The 16,010-nt window shown below is 48.7% G+C and overlaps 1 protein-coding gene across 1 annotated transcript in view; it reads left to right on the top strand.

Annotated features, from left to right (window-relative positions):
- Nucleotides 1-16,010, top strand: part of OSBPL2 (oxysterol binding protein like 2) — a 35,993-nt gene continuing 19,983 nt past the window's right edge. Inside the window, exon 1 of the mRNA XM_069546774.1 lies at nucleotides 1-190. The gene's annotated coding sequence lies outside the window, so the exon portion shown is untranslated. The remainder of the gene's footprint in view (nucleotides 191-16,010) is intronic.

Below are 16,010 nucleotides of genomic sequence, written 5' to 3'. Positions count from 1 at the left end.
GGGTCGAGCGTTGATTGGGCCGGCGGGGGCCGACGCGACGGCGCCGGGCGCAGCGAGTGGCGAACGCGGGCTGTCAATCGGCGGGGTGGCCGGCCGCACTTCCGCCTCGGTGTCAGTGGGTCGCGGGCCTGCGGGGCGGGGGCGGGGCAGGCAGCGGGACTCCGCGGGCGCCGGAGGGACAGCAGTCTAGGTGAGTGACCTGGTCGGGACCCCGACGTCTCCCGGGAACCGCGCCCGGCGTCGGGCGGGCGGGCCTGGGCCTCGGGCGACAGGGAGGCCGGGCCCGGCTAGGGGGGAGCCAGAGCCTCGCGCCCCCCGCCTCTTGGCCAGGCCTCGACCCCAGCCCCGGCCCGCCCGGCTTCCCACCGCCAGCCAGCCCGCCGGCCGCGTCCTGGGTCCGAGGAAACTTGGGAGGAAAGTTGGCGGCCGGCGGCTGGGACGGTCCGCGGGCGGGGGCGGCGGGCCTGGGTCCCGGGCGGCCGCTCAGACCCCGCGTCTCCGGGCAACTGCGGCCTCGGTGCTGGACAGCCGGCCGCCGCACCCGGAAGTGGACTGGAGAGCGGGCTCGGGCGCCCTCCAGCCCCTCTCAGCGGCAGAGATGAGTCGGGGGGCGCGTTGGGCAGGGGTGGCGGGACCCCCGACTTTCCCTTGTGTCTAAGGTAGCCGGCGTCTGTGGTCAACCAGTCTGGAAGGGCACGGGATGAAGAGCCAGTGTCCCCGCTCATGGTGCAGCCCTCCCTCTCCTGCCCTCCCTCTCCTGCCCTCCTCTCCCCTGCCTCGCGACCACCTGTGGGTTTGTCTGGGCCCTGCGAGGTTTTGTGCCCATGTCCACCCCCTCCCCTGCTCTTCCTTTTGTTTTTAATTTGTCAACTTAGCAGACTGTACTTACTGCAGAGAGCTCTCCACCTAACACATATGTTAGATAAATTAGATATGTAATCTGATTTTAAAAGCTTCCTTCTCTCTGCAGTTACATTTCAGTAATCAGCAGAATAAATCTTGAGACTTAATAAGCCCAGAGCAAGACTATTGGGTAATCAGTAATCAGTCTTCCCAGGTTTTTCTGGGAGAAGCAGCCGGGTAGTGTTAGGATGTTCCTGGCACTCTTGAGTGTGAGGATCACCTCCCAGGAAGCTGGGTTCCTGTCCTTGGGGTCAGTCTAGGACAAGTTTTGGACCTCCCAGCAGCAGCATCCTGTGCCTTAGTCCCTTTGCTGGGGTGGCCTTCGCACATTAGGAGACGTGGTCTCACTCAGTGCAGTTCAGCAGACGTCTCTGGGGTGCCCGCTGCATGCCTGGCTGTGAGCTGCAGGTGCTGTCCATCCAGTGGGGCTGGGGAGCAGCAGTGTCCTGGGACCCTGGCATTGTGGCTCCTTGTCCTGGTGGCAGAGCGAAGGCCCTTGCTGACTGTGCCCTGGGCAGTGTTTGCCCATCACTCCTGGCCTCAGTTCCTTCCTCTGTGACACATAACCATGTTCCTGGCAGGGCTGATAAGACAGCAGAAGAAACGCTTGTCTGCAGCAGTTCTGACATGTGGCAGGTGCACGGTTGTTAACTCTCTGCCCCTTGGTTGGGGACAGGAACCTTATGGACTGCACTTGCTCCTTGTCCTGCGCAGCGCCTGGCAGGGTGCTGTCGTTCAGTCCGTGGACAACCGAAATCTCCTTAGAGCTTCCTTTGTCTGTTTGCTTCACCTGTCCTTCTGTTAATAAGCTCTTACCTAAGATGACAGTAATACCTGACAAGTGTTGTCCAGGACTGCTGTAAGCACATTATATTCACTTGATTCATGTGGTTTTCACAGTAGCCTCCAAGACTCTTCCTTAGTTCCATTTTCCTGTGTCTAGTCATGAGAAAGCTGAAGAACAGAGAGGTGAAGTGTGTGTACTTAGTCGGCTCAGTCGTGTCTGACTCTTTGAAACCCCATGGACTGGCTCCTCTGTCCGTGGGGATTCTCCAGGCAGGAATACTGGAGTGAGTTGCCAGGCCCTCCTCCAGGGAATCTTCCCAACCCAAAGATCGAACCCACGTCTCTCGCGTTGCAGGTGGATTCTTTACCGTCTGAGCCACCAGGGAAGCAGAGAGGCTAAGTAAGTTACTCTGAATCACATAGGAGTAAGTTATAGAGCAGGGATTTGAACCGAGGCAGTCTGGCTCCAGGGTCCACATCCTTAAATACCTCTCTGTAGTGCCTTTTAAAAACCAACATTTTCTTTTTCAAGGTCCCTTCAGCGTTTTTCTTTGGAATGTTTAATTGCCTCATTACTGTGTGTCAGAACTTTGTTTCTTGCAGCACACATAACTGATAGATTTTCATTTGGGGTGAGCGTGAATGTTTATGAAGCCATTTAATTTCTTCTGAAATAAAGTAGAAATTCTCCACTGGCTATCCAGGATTTTGCTCAAGTACCTTGCCTGCTGCCCAGTTCTGCAGTCAGTGGGGAAGCCACTAACGTTCACTCTGTGAGAGGGCAAGTTGAGGGGACGGGGGTGACATGGATGGATATGCTGTTGGGCCCAAGCCTTGGTTTTGAATTCATTTCTGTGCGAGCTTGATGCGGTGAACTTAAGACTGTAAACCGTGCACTGAGGGCTTTCCTTTTTCATCCCAGGTGTATTCAGAGGGGTCAGGCTCTGGCCTACCATTTTCAGAAGCAGTGTCATTTCAGTGTTTAAAAAGTGCCACTTGACCTTTGTCCCACTGCATCTTATCTAGGCCCTCCAGGAAATGCTGGCAAACGAGTCTTGGATAAATACTTAAAACCAGCCTGATTTTAAAGATCTTGGTACAAATCTTGGTAAAATCTTCAGCTAATTATGAAATGTTGGAAACATTTTATTTATTCTTATACTGTCTTCAAATGATTTCTTTAGTATTCCTGTGAAAAGCCAACACCCATCTTTTCCTAGGAGTTTGGCTGTGTGGGGTATAAGGCATGCAAGGCTTGCATCTTTGAGCAAGGGCTGTGTTGCTGGTCCTCAGGTGGCTAAAGTGTTCTGTCTGAGAGGTTAGGAATCTTCCCTGACATGGCCGGAGGCTCTCGGGTTCTGGCCCCCTGGCTCTCTTTGATGGGAGGAAAGTTACTCATCTGCTCTTGCCTCAAGGGTGCTGGCCTGTGAAGTGGGCTATTGCGTAGGTTATATGTGAAAGTGTAACTGAGCGGACCTGGCACTGTAGTAGATTCTCAGTAGACTTTCTGTCGTAGACCTGAGAGCACTGAAATTGACCTCTCCCGACACTGACACAGACAGACAAATGCAACTTATCAGTGAAGGGAAGCCAGGGAAATTGTTGGTAGGTAGATCTGCAGTTCTATTGAAATGAGCTACAGTAACACTTTTAAGATATGACTATTCAGGTGGAGTTGTTTGGAAAACCCCTGGACCCAAGCAGTATCTCTCCTGGGGCTCATACCCACAGACAGAAACTTTAGTGCACTTTAAGATTGAATTGATATGGATACTGGGAGGAAGTTAGCATTTGAACATAATTGATTATTTACAAATACTTAAATTCCAAGAATCATTAGTATTTTAGGTCTTAGTTTGGGACTTTCAATGCAGTTTCTGTGCACAGTGATTAATTTGTGTCTCTGCTGCAGTGTGTACTTGTCAAAGCATTTTTGCTGATAAATCCCAGGCATTGGCATTGCAGCCATATTGCCCTCTGGCTGGAATCGTGTGTGGAATACTCAGACCGGTAGCTCCCCTTAACAAACATGTAATGAAATGGTCACTGTAACCCATCCAGGAGCTTTGTGGCTCTTATTTCCTCTTTTTTCCAAATTCAGAAAAGCACTTGGGGTCATTGGGCAGCGTTTCAAAGCATCACCATCTTTCAACTGGTAACCTGTGCGAAGAGCTGGACAGTGGAGGTCAGCCTTCAGAAAGGACTGTGTTTAGAGACGTGGAGGTGTGGAGACCTCTCTGCCTGATGTTTGTGTGTCTCTTTCTTTGCTTTCTCATTTCATCGGTGGAGTTCTTGCAGGATTTCTTTTGATATGCAAACCCTGAGTCAATGCTGGCCCGGTTAGCCCTGCACCAGCCCGGCCTGTAGCCTGGGGGCCTAGGGGGGAGGAAGTCTGCTCACCCCTGGGCTCTGGGGTCATGGCAGGAGGAATGGTCTGTGTGGCTCTGGGTGAGGCAGACCTGTCTGACCTTGAGCTTATACCTTTATCTGAGCGGTGGGCCCACCAGCCTTGACAGGTGCCTGGGAAGCACGGTTCCACGCTGGTACACAGGTTCTTGGGGGAGAGCCTGGCATGAGACATGGTCTTGTGCGAAGTCTTCCTGAACCCAGGTTCTAGAAAAGACGACGGCAGCCATGGGGGGCAGGGGTGGGTGTGTGTTTTACTGAACAAATGAAATGCTGGTTGTGGGAAAAGATCAGCTGTGACCTAGCGCCTGTGCCACCATGCTTGGCTGAAAGGTGAGTTCCACTGTCGCCTTAAACCAGGGAGGTGTGTGCTCTGACGGCCAAAGCGGGAAGCTTTGTGGGTGAAAAGGAGCACCTCAGAGAGAGCTCCAGCAGTGACAGTTGTGAACTGGGGCCGTGACCAGGGAGGGCCAGTGCATCTTGTGCCCAGCTTGGTACCAGTTGGGCACCAGTGCCTGTGTTCTGTTAACTACGGGGCATGTTCCAGCACATGAGGGAGGGGCTGGAGGGCCCAGGGCTGCCCTGAAGTCCGTCTTAGAGGTAGGGTGCTGTGGGTTCAATGGCAGGGCTTCTTACCAGAAGAACTTGTGCAACTGTGTAAAAGCTGGAGGTTCCAGGCCCAGACCTCACCTCCTCGGGCTCCTAGGCGGGAGGCCTGGGTCGTGTGTATGCCCTACTTCTGTGACTCCAGCGGGGCTGGTGTACTTGCCAGGGGTTAGGGTCTAACTACAGGGTCCTAACGCATTTTGGATCAGGATCAGGGACCACCTCCACTCCCCACCCCTGCTGCCCCTGCTTTGAGAACTGAATGAAGAGTCTGAATCAGGTTCCTGGGGAAAAGAATGAACTCAAACAGAACTTTGCAATTTTTCCCTTTTCATTTCTCTCTTTTTTTTCCTAGGGGTGGGGTGGTTAGAAATTTGTGGAGTTTCCTGACCTTGGTTAGTGCTCAGGAAGTGCCTGGGGTAGGCGTGACTTGGATGGTGAATTTCTTAGCAGGTGAAACCGGTCAGGGGAGCGAGCAAGTGTGTCCTACTTGGGCGGGAGCTAATGGGGAAGGACCTGGAGTGGGAGAGGGAGGAGGCGAAAGGGCGAGGCTATCAGACTGGTCCCTGCCCCATGATGGATATGGCATCTGGAGCATTCCCCCACAACGTGTCCAGGCTGTGGTCCTGCTCATGAGAGATGGACCTGCTGCAGGAGGGGCACTGCCATGGCCTGATTTTTCCCGGCCCTCAGTGTGCTGCCTCCACGGTGGCTGCGGCTCTTGTGGTTTTGTGTGAACACAGCCCCGGAGGCTGTGAACGGGCTTCTTGTCCAGAGCTCTCTCACCCACACCCCCAGCCTGCGTTCACACCACTCTGTTTCACTCTGTGTTGATTCAAACAAACGCATTTGCACAGAAGAGCATCCATTCATCCCGTGCAGTCCTCGTCTGCAGTGCTGTGCGCTGGGTCATCAGTGTGTCCTCCAAGTGCCTACCAAGACGTACTGTCCTGGTGCTCACCACTGCACAGGGAGCAGTTGGATCCCAGGGGTGGGGGTGGGGGGCGCATGGGACTAGACTGAGTCTGTCGTGGACAAGTACGTGGACGGGGGTCTCAGCTGCTGCTGAGGCCCAGCAGGAAGTGTGGCTCCTGGGACCGGACTGGTTTGCCCCGTGGGGTGGAGAATGGTAAACAGTGGGTGATTAATGCAGCTGTTTACACAGCAGAGAGGTTTGCTTACCTTCCTGAGTCTGGAAACTTTCAGTTTCTTGCCTGAACCCCTAACAACCTCGGCTAGTTGTGTGCTGACTGTAAACTGCTCGCTGGCATGGACAAGATGGGAGCCTCTGGGGCTAGGCTGCTCTGGCCCCTTGCCCTAACTCTCACCCCTCAACGAAGACATTTTGAGGTCCCTGCAGCATCTTCATCTTTTGCTGAAGATCACGCCACCCTGCAGAAGGCCAGGGTTGTGGAAAGTCCACAGACAGAAAATACACACGTACTCATTTTGCCCTAAAAGAGCACCCTGATAGAGCCTCAGGCACAATTAGACTCAATCAGATTCCATCGAGTGTAAGGAACCAGTGTCCAAAAGGCCACCCTCGGTTCTTCCCTGTGGTCCCCGAGGTGCATGTGGACAGGTGCTCTGCAGATGACAGCCAGCCTTTTGAGAGGCCTTGCTGGGAGCAGAGTGGGGTGTTTACCTTATTCCACCACCAAGCGTTTCCAGCCTCAGGAGCGTGACAACCTGATCATTCTTCAGCAGGTAGCGAAGTGCACATTTCAGTGAGTTCAACAGGTGAAAACCAGGACAGCTTTGGAAATAAGAATAAAGGGCAGGCTTGGCCTGATACTCTTCTCTGCGCTCCATCTGTGGCTGGTTGGGAAGCCTGCATGGACCAGGCCAGCTCTGCTGCTACCACCTGACTTGTGTGCAAAGGCCAAGTGGGGCCACCGGAACTTCCTGGGTCCCCATGTTGTCCCAACCCAGTGAGGCCCCGCAGCGCTCTCTCTGGGAGGGACACCACCTGCCACATTGGCCACTGGAGTGGAAGGGATTCAGCTGGGTAGCGTCACAGAGAAGTAAGCATTGGCTTCCTCTCTGCATGAGCTCAGAGTCACCTGTGGCCCTGTGGCCACTGCTCCGGACAGAGTAGGTTAGAGAGACTACTTCTAGCACGGCACTGGTGCAAACTGAGTGCTTGTATCCATTAAGTCTTGTTCTTTTACAGAAGAAAGAAACTGGGCGCTGTGGCGTGGTGGCAGGAGGAGGCTAGGTAGGAGCCGTTAGGCATCCAGGAGACAGGTGGGCTTCCTTGACAAAGTGGACATCTCAAAACTGAAACAGTCAGTGACCACAAAGGTCACTGTTCACCCACAGTGACACTGCCACAATGGAGGGGATGACACCTCGGGAGGCCCTGGGACTGGTGGTGTCCCTGGGCCTTGTTCCTTCCTCAGAGGGTGGCCGGATCAGGAGAGCCTGTGGGCACACTTGCGCCACCCCAGAATGAGTTGACATCTCCCAGCAGTCTCGGTTCCCCTTTTCCAGATTTAATTTTCCCATCCCTATCCTTCGGCTCTTCAATTCCTCCAGATACTGATGGAATCCATTATGTGCTAAACTCTGGTTTTCACACTCAGGAGAGATGGGGCTTCCACACTCTTGGTGGTCGTCCCAGCCTGTGCGCTCTGGTAACGTGGAAGTGTCTCTGTAGCATCTCTCTGGGGTCTGACAGCACAGCCTCAGGGGTGTGGCCAGGTTGGTCGCAGCCAGATGGCCCGCGGGAAGGGGAGGCCCTGGGGCAGTACTGGGACCTCTCTCTGGTCTGTTCCATCACTGGCCTGAGACTGACTGTGGCCCTCTGCACTGTGCACGGGAAAAGTTTGACCTTGACCTTGATAGCTGTGGGATGGTGAGAGACTTACGGACAGACTGGGCTCTTGCCGGCTACCGCTCCCTTGCTTCTGTCTCTGACTCATTCTTGACGGAAATCCTGTTTTTTGCATCTGATGGGTTGAGCACATGTCCTATCAGGGAAGCGTGCCCCCTGGCTGAGGCCCTGGCTGGGTCTCACCGGCAATTCCTTTGGGGTCATCTGCTCCGTGACCACCCTCGGGGTGTGAGCTCTGGGGAGCAGGAGGTGGGAGTGGGGGGTGGGACCAGGCCTTCTGGGCAGTTCTTGTGTACCCTTCTTCAATCCCCAAGTCCGCTCCCCACCCCGGCTCCGGTGCTCTAGCCCCCTGGCCTCCCTTGGCTCCTTGCCTCTCCCAGCGGGAACGCGGATGGAAGGCTTTGGCTGCGTTCGTGTGAGCTGTTACAAGGAGCAGCACCCCCTGAGGCTGGAGTGTGGATGGGGTTTGGGACCCTTCTCAGAGGGAGTCTCGCATGAGAATCTTTCAGTTCCCAGGGGAATTCTCCCTTTCCCGGGCAGTGCTTCAGAGCCTGGCACCCAGCGCGTGGAGCTCTGTGCACAATTGTTCATTTCTTGTTTGTCCTACTTACGAATGTATTTTTTTTCCAGTTTAGAAAGTTGCAGTAAAATACACATAGCATAAAAATTACCATCCTGACCATTTTTAAGTGTGCAGTTCAGTGGTCGTATATACAGCCATCACCACCAACCACCCCAAAGCTCTTTTCATCCTGTGAAATGGTAAAGACCCATTAAGCACCAGCTCCCCATTTCCCCTCTGCCAGCCTCTGACATCCACCTTCTTCCCGTCTCTATGAATTTGACTCCTCTACGGTCCCCGTGTAAGTGGGATCACACAGTAATTGTCTTTTCGTGTCTGGCGTATTTCACTGGTCATAATGTCCTCAAGGTTCCTCAGTGCTGTAGCATGTGGCAGGGCTTCCTTCCTTTCTAAGGCTGAATAATATTCTGTCATGTGTCTGGACCCCATTTTGCTTTTCCTTTTGTCTGTGGATGGACACTTGGGTTGCTTCCACATTTTAGCTGCTGTGAACATAGGCGTGCAAAAAATTGAAAGAATTGCTTTCAGTGCTTTTGGGTACATACCTAGAAGTGGAATTGCTGGATCATGTGGTAATTCTATTTTTAATTTTTTGAGGAACTGCTCTACTATTTGCCACAGCGGCGGTACCATTTTACATTCTTGGCAACATGCGCAAGGGTTCCTCTTTCTCCACACCCTCACCGAGACTTGTCAGTTTCTGTTGTTTCTGATGGTAGCCATCCTAAAGGGTGTGAGGTTGTGTCTCACTATAGCTTTGATTGCATTGCCCTGATGATTAGTGAGCTGAGCATCTTTTCATATGCTTATTGGCCATTGGTATGGCCACCTGATGTGAAGAACTGACTCATTTGAAAAGACCCTGACCTGGGAAAGATTGAGGGCAGGACGAGAAGGGGACAACAGAGGATGAGATGGTTGGACGGCATCACCAACTCGATGGACATGGGTTTGGGTGGACTCTGGGAGTTGGTGATGAACAGGGAGGCCTGGCGTGCTGTGGTTCATGGGGTCGCAAAGAGTCAGATACGACTGAGCAACTGAACTGAACTGATGTGTTCTCTGGTGAGATGTCTGGTCAACTCTTGCCCATTTTTGAATCAGGTTGTTTGTTTTTTGTTATTATGTTTTAGGAGTTCTCTATATAGTCATGATATTAATCTGTTATCAGATGTATGATTTGCAAATATTTTCTCCCATCCTGGGGCTTGCCTCTATACTCTGATAGTATCTAATGCACAAATTTAAAATTTTTTTCATGAAGTCAGTTTGTCTAATTTCTCTTTGTCTCTGCCTTTGGTGCAGTTGCAGGACACCTGGGTTCAGTCCCTGGGTTGGGAAGATCCCCTGGAGAAGGGAAAGGCTACCCACTCCAGTATATTCTGGCCTGGAGAATTCCATGAACTGTATCGTACATGGGATCGCAGAGTCGGACGTGACTGAGCCGCTTTCACTTTCACCTTGGTGTCTTATCCAATAAACCATTGCCAAATCCAAAGTTATGGAGGTTTTGCCCTATATCTTCCTCTTAAGAGTTTTTTAGTTTTAGATCTTACATTTAGGTCCTTGATCCACTTTGAGTTAATTTTTGTGTATGATATAAGATAGGGTCCAACTTCATTTATTTGCCTGTGGATATCCAGTTTCCCAGCACCGTTTGTTGAAAAGATAGTCTTTTCCTTCTTGAATGGTCTTGGCACACTTGCTTGTCAGAAGTCAATTGACTGTATATGTGAGGGTTTATTCCTGGACTCTCTTCTTTTCCATTGGTCTCTGGGCTTGTACCACACTGTTTTAATTACTGTAGTTTTGTAGTAAGTTGTGAAATCAGGAAGTGTGGTCTTCTGGCTTTGTTCTCCTTTCTTCAGTTTGTTTTGGCTATTAAAGGTCACTTGACATTCCACATGAGTTTTAGAATGGATTCTTCTATCTCTGTAGAAAACATCCTGTTGCTTGACAGGCATTGTATTGAATCTATAGATGGATTTGAATTGTATCAACATCTTAATACTCAGTCGTCCAATCCATGAACGTGGGATATGTTTCCATTTGCTTATGTTTTTCATTTCTTTTGGCAGTGTTTTATAGTTTTCATCGTATGGTCTTTAGCCTCCTTGGTTAATTCCTAAGAACTTTATCCTTTTAGATGACATTGTAAAAAGGATTGTTTTGGGGATTCCCTTTTCAGACTGTTCACTGTAAGTGTGTAGAAATACAACTGATTCTTCTACGTCGAGTTTGTATCCTGCTACCTTGCTGAATTAATTTATCCTAATAGTTTTTTAGTATGTGTTTGTGGAATCTTTAGTGTTTTCTCTATATAAGATCACATCATCTGCAAACATAATTTCACTTCTTCTTTTCCAATTTGGATGACTTTTCTTTCTTTTTCTTGCCTAATTATTCGGCCTAGAACTTTCAGTACTGTGGTGACTAGAACTGGTGAAAGTGGGCATCAGTGGTTTCCTGATCTTAGAGGAAAAGCTTTCAGCACTGAGTATGATATTTACTGTTGTTTTTTCCTATCTGGCCCTTATTATGTTCTCCTTCCATTGCAGTTTGTCAAGTATTTCTATCATGAAAAGGTGTTGAATTTTGCATCAGTTGGGATGATCATGTGGTTTTTCCCCCTTCATTCTATTAATGTGATATATTACATCAATTGAGTTTCACGTATTGAATCATCCTTTTGTTCCACGAGTAAATCCCATTTGGTTATGACACGTAATCCTCTTTAATATGTTGCTAAATGTGTGTCAGTGTGTTCTATCTATTAGTATGTTGAGGACTTTTGCATCTGTGTTTGTAAGGGATATTGGTTTGTAGTTTTTTTTTTTGGTAGGGTCTTTACCTTATCACATAGATGGGGTTAGGAAGTGTCTATTCTTAATTTGGGAGAAAGTTTGAGAAGAATTCATGTTAGTTCTTTTTTAAATGTTTGGTAGAATTTTGAAGTTGTCAGATCCAGGGTTTTTCTTTGTTGGGAGATTTTTGATTACTGATTGGCCTGCTCAGATTTTCTGTTTGATTTAGGCTTAGTACTTTATGTGTTTCTAGGAATTTGTCGTTTCATCTAGGTTATCCAGTTTTGCAGGGTTCATAGCCCTTTCTTATAATCCTTTTGTTTCTGTAGAATGAGTAATGTCCCCATTTCAATTTATGATTTTAGTTTTTTAACTGTTCTTTTTTATTGGTCCATCTAACTGAAGATTGATCGATTATGTTGATCTTTTCAAAGAACTGACTTCTGGTTTCACTGATTTCCTCTGTTTTCCTATTCTTATTATTTCCTTCCTTCGGCTAGCTTTGACATTTGTTTGTTGTTCTTCTCCTTCCTTAAGTTGTGAGGTTAGGTTATTGATCTGGTATCTTATTTTTTTAGTGTAAGTGTTGGTAGCTATATAGTTTCCATTTAGCTCTATTGTCGCTGCGTTCCATAAACTTTGGTGTGTTGTGTTTTCATTTTCATTTGTTTATAAGGATTTCCTACTTTTCCCCTGTAGTTTTTTTTCTCTGATCTGTTGGTTGTTTAAGATAGTTTTTCATTTTGTTTTGGCAGTGCCAGGCAGCTTGTGGGATCTTAGCTCCCTGGCCAGAGATTGAACTCAGGCAGATTGAACTCAGGCCATTGAGAGTGAAAGCTGAGTCCTAACCACTGGACCACCGGAGAATTCCTAAGAGGAATGTTACTTAATTTCCGAACGTTGTGAATTTTCTAGTTTTCCTTCTGTTAGTGATTTCTAATTCATTATTTTATAGTCAGAGAAGATGCTTTGTGTGATACAGACCATTTAAAATCTACTGAGACATAGTCTGCAGCCTAGCATATGGTCTGTCCTGGAGAACGTCCCACATGCACTTGAGAAGGTGTGTCCTGTTGTTGGGTGGAGTGTTCTGGATACATCTGTTAGATCTAATTGGTTGATGGTGTTGTTCAAGTCGTCTGTTTCTTATCTTCCATCTGGTTGATGCTTGCTAATGTATTTTTAAATTACTAAATAAAATTTTTATTATTTTGGACAATTTAAATTCAGAATTGACATTTAACTGCAAAAGTAGCTTTAAAATTTTCAAATTATTGGTGAGCTTTTCTTTCTTTGTGAAGATTGCATCTAGGTTGCCTTGCTCATTTTTGAGCAGAGAAGTAACACACAGTTTGACTCTTTACTGAGTCGACCTTGGAGATTAACCACCAGGTCCCTAAGCCAGCCACTTATTCCTCAGTGACTAGGTCTGTTTTTCTAAGAAAATGTAAAGATGGGTTTGTAAGGCTTGAGTGCGGGTATTCGTATATGTGGTGGTGGACAGTCCGCATTTGGAGCCGGGTCCTGGGGGCACGGGGCAGCACTCTGGGGGCGGGCACCTTGAAGAGAGGTGAGGGGCTCTGTGGAGGGGCAGGCGCCTTGTGGGGACCTAAAAGCAGTAGGGTGCCCTGGCTGTCCCTTGGCGGGACCTGGAGGGAATGCTGACTGCGGGGCTTGAGGAGGGGCTGCGGAGGGAGAGTCCCTGGAGGCCCACAGAGACGTCCAGCAGAAGCTTACTTTCTGCGTTTTTCCCTGGACTTAGAAAAGGAAGCAGCTGATTTGGAAAAAGAAAGTCCTTTCCTGAAACCCTGTCTTCTCTGAGGCCCAACAGATACAGTGGAGTGGAGGCTTTCGGCTCCCTGCCCACCTTAGGGTCCCTCCATGAGTGTGGGCTGGGTCGGGGGCAAGGACCACCTTGGGGTCAGAGGCCACTCAGCAGGGGACTGAGTATGGAGGGTCCCACAGCCGTAAGACTTCTGAGAAGAGGTCAGGTGGGCAGCCAGACTGAGGTGGGACCAAGGATGCCCTGCCCCCATGCCCCTGGGGCCCCACTCTCCCTGCCCCTGGTCCCCCCCAAACTCAGGAGAGGCCTTCCTCGGGGGCTGTCCCTCCCAGGCATGTCCTCTGTCCTGAAGGAGGTAGATCACTGCTGTCTTGTGTTGATCCCATAGTGGTGGCTGGTTTCTCCTGGCACAGTGAAGACCGTACAAGGTGTGTGGCTTTTAGGACGACACCCCCAGGCACGGCCTGGATGCTGGGTGGGATTAGCTGTGCACCTGCGGGTATGTGCAGGTCTGAGGTGGCTGCGAGGCTTCTGGCCTTGACGCGTGGCGCCTCGTATATGGGGCTCGGGTACCTGGTGGTAGTTGGACCACAGATCTGCATGGCAGGGTCACAGGGCTGCAGCCACGTCACGGTCCCAGCTATTTGCTCAGCTCCTGTCTTCAGTGTTTGTCCAGCCTGACATCTTACTTTAAGCCTGACCTTCATTTTAAAGACTTTCCATGCGTTTTGATTGATTTACTTTTAACATTGGGACTTTTGTTATGGGCAAGGGAGCATATAAAAAGAAAATACCACGGCTTTGAACATGCCTTCTATTATGGGAGATATTAAAGGTACAGAGAAGCAGGCAGCACAGCGCCATGGTCCCCTATGAGCCTGTCTCCACACCCAGCAGTTCACCAGCTCCTGGCACATCTCATCCCCTTAACCACCCCGCCCTCTCCCCAGGTCATTTTGAAGAAACTCCCAGACATGCTGTCGTTCTATCCGATGTGTTTCAGCGCATAGCTCTAAAAAATAAGAGCAGTTTAAAAGATGCAGTTATGATATCTGTGCCTTTAAGTATCTTTTGGGGGTGTGAAGAAGCTAAGGTTGAACGGTTCTGTGAAGACCTACAAGACCTTTTAGAACTGACACCCAAAAAAGATGTCCTTTTCATTATAGGGGACTCGAATGCAAAAGTAAGAAGTCAGGGAACGCCTGGAGTAACAGGCAAATTTGGCCTTGGAGTACAGAATGAAGCAGGGCAAAGGCTAATAGAGTTTTGCCAAGAGAACGCACTGGTCATAGCAAACACCCTCTTCCAACAACACAAGAGAAGACTCTACACATGGACATCACCAGATGGCCAACACCGAAATCAGATTGATTATATTCTTTGCAGCCAAAGATGGAGAAGCTCTATACAGTCAGCGAAAACAAGACTAGGAGCTGACTGTGGCTCAGGTCATGAACTCTTTATTGCCAAATTCAGACTTAAATTGAAGAAAGTGGGGAAAACCACTAGACCATTCAGGTATGACCTAAACCAAGTCCCTTATGATTACAGTGGAAGTGAGAAATAGATTTAAGGGACTAGATCTGATAGACAGAGTGCCTGATGAACTATGGACAGAGATTCGTGACATTGTACAGGAGACAGGGAGCTAGACCATCCCCAAGAAAAAGAAATGCAAAAAGCAAAATGGCTGTCTGAGAAGGCCTTACAAATAGCTGTGAAAAAAGAGAAGCATAAAGCAAAGGAGAAAAGGAAAGATATACCCATTTGAATGCAGCGTTCCAAAGAATAGCAAGGAGAGATAAGAAAGCCTTCCTTGGCAATCAGTGCAAAGAAATAGAGAAAAATAATAGAATGGGAAAGACTAGAGATCTCTTCAAGAAAATTAGAGATACTAAGGGAACATTTCATGCAAAAATGGGCTCAATAAAGGACAGAAATGGTATGGACCTAACAAGCAGAAGATATTAAGAAGAGGTGGCAGGAATACACAGAAGAACTGTACAAAAAAGATCTTAACAACCCAGATAATCACGATGGTGTGATCACTCACCTAGAGCCAGACATCCTGGAATGTGAAGTCAAGTGGGCCTTATGAAGCATCACTACAAACAAAGCTGGTGGAGGTGATGGGATTCCAGTTGAACTATTTCAAACCCTAAAAGATGCTGTGAAAGTGCTGCACTCGATATGCCAGCAAATTTGGAAAACTCAGCAGTGGCCACAGGACTGGAAAAGGTCAGTTTTCATTCCAATCCCAAAGAAAGGCAATGCCAAAGAATGTTCAAACTACCGCACAATTGCACTCATCTCACATTCTAGCAAAGTAATGCTCAAAATTCTCCAAGCCAGGCTTCAGCAATACGTGAACCGTGAACTTCCAGATGTTCAGACTGGTTTCAAAAAAGACAGAGAAACTAGAGATCAAATTGCCAACATCCGCTGGATCATGGAAAAAGCAAAAGAGTTCCAGAAAAACATCTATTTCTGCTTTATTGACTATGCCAAAGCCTTTGACTGTGTGGATCACAATAGACTATGGAAAATTCTGAAAGAAATGGGAATACCAGACCACCTGACCTGCCTCTTGAGAAATCTGTATGCAGGTCAAGAAGCAATAGTTAGAACTGGACATGTAACAACAGACTGGTTCCAAACAGGAAAAGGAGTATGTCAAGGCTGTATATTGTCACCCTGCTTATTTAACTTATATGCAGAGTACATCATGAGAAACGCTGGGCTGGAAGAAGCACAAGCTGGAATCAAGATTGCTGGGAGAAATATCAATAACCTCAGATATACAGATGACACTACCCTTATGGCAGAAAGTGAAGAACTACTAAAGAGCCTCTTGATGAAAGTGAAAGAGGAGAGTGAAAAAGTTGGCTTAAAGCTCAACATTCAGAAAACAAAGATCATGGCATCCGGTCCCATCACTTTATGGCAAATAGATAGGGAAATAGTGGAAACAGTGTCAGACTTTATTTTTGGGGGCTCCAAAATCACTGCAGATGGTGACTGCAGCCGTGAAATTAAAAGACGCTTACTCCTTGAAAGGAAAGTTATGACCAACCTAGATAGCATATTGAAAAGCAGAGACATTACTTTGCCAACAAAGGTCCGTCTAGTCAAGGCTATTGTTTTTCCAGTAGTCATGTATGGATGTGAGAGTTGGACTGTAAAGAAAGTGGAGCGTCGAAGAATTGATGCTTTTGAACTGTGGTGTTGGAGAAGACTCTTGAGAGTCCCTTGGACTGCAAGGAGATCCAACCAGTCCATCCTCAAGGAGATTAGTCCTGGGTG

Source organism: Ovis canadensis, chromosome 13, assembly GCF_042477335.2.
Source record: "Ovis canadensis isolate MfBH-ARS-UI-01 breed Bighorn chromosome 13, ARS-UI_OviCan_v2, whole genome shotgun sequence".
NCBI classification, from domain to species: domain Eukaryota; kingdom Metazoa; phylum Chordata; class Mammalia; order Artiodactyla; family Bovidae; genus Ovis; species Ovis canadensis.
Note: the sequence above shows the minus strand (reverse complement) of the source record. Positions and strands in the feature narration are given on the sequence as shown.